Below are 1280 nucleotides of genomic sequence, written 5' to 3'. Positions count from 1 at the left end.
TTTTTAGTTTAACTATTTCAGCCGTTATTTGCACCAAAAGTTGTTTCATATCATGCCTGAACATATATATTTGTATCATCTGCAAAAGTACAAATTTAAACAATTTGGATATTTTAACCATGTCATTAATATACATTATGAATAAAGTGGGACCCAGTATTGATCTTTGTGGAACCCCGCATGTTACATTCCTATACCCTGATTTATTTTGGTCCATATGTACATATTGGAGTCTCTCACTCAAATAACTTTGTAACCATTGTTTGAATATTCCTCTGATGCCGTAGCTCTCCATTTTTTAAATTAAGATTTGATGATCAATGGTATCAAATGCTTTTGTCTATCAGACCTGTCCAGAGTGTCTCCTGCCTTCACCCTCAGTCAGCTGGGATAGACTCTAACTCTGGAACTAAAATCAACCAGCAGCATCGCAAAGATATGCAGCTGGGGGAAGAAACACTGTGGTTTCACTTAAGTAATAAGGCTTCCTCTGGATTGATAGTCTGCTTTATTTCATTTAGTTTTCTCTTCTACTCTTTTGCTTTATAATTCAACCTGATTTTTAATGAGCCAATATGCTTTACAGTGGCTATCCAGTTCATATGGTTTGTTTTTCACATGTGCTCATACTTGTGTTTCCTGTGATTTTTGTCAGTTCCTTATTGTATTTCTGTGCACTGATGGATGTTATTAACTTTGTGTCTTCTCTTGGCTACAGTTTGTTTTCTGTTCCTCTCTGTTTGTACCTCTCTGCAGGTATTTCTGGTGCTGCTGGTTCCACCAAACTGTTCAGTGTTTATGTTTGCTTGTTTGGCGCCGTTTTCCTTTTCTCTCCCTCCTATAGCCTCACTATAGCTGGTCGAGGCAAATGTTCGCCGTCCCTGAGTCTGGTTTTGCTGCAGGCATCTTCTTCTCTACTCTCTTTAAAACCACTCATAGAGAACATTTGGAATAATTGCTTTTTTCTGTCTATCATATTGGTAGGTTGTTAGTGTTAACATTTAGGTTAGTCAGCTGTATATATTCAGTTTTGGATTTCATATATTATTGTAGAATTTTACCTGTAATATTTCAATTACTGTGGTAAATTTCTGACAAATAACAAATAGTGCTGAAGTGTCCTTAACCTTACTATTGAATCTTATTAGGTCAATTCACAATGCCAACCTAATTTGACCAGTAGAGAGCACTTCGACTCAATGGCTGTTGTTTTAATGTACTATATAATTAACAGTGATTTGACTTGTTTTGCATCACTCATACAACAGTCTTTGACAAAC

This window comes from Acanthochromis polyacanthus, chromosome 6, assembly GCF_021347895.1.
Source record: "Acanthochromis polyacanthus isolate Apoly-LR-REF ecotype Palm Island chromosome 6, KAUST_Apoly_ChrSc, whole genome shotgun sequence".
NCBI lineage: Eukaryota > Metazoa > Chordata > Actinopteri > Pomacentridae > Acanthochromis > Acanthochromis polyacanthus.
The sequence above is the reverse complement of the archived record's forward strand: the minus strand, read 5'-3'. Positions refer to the sequence as shown.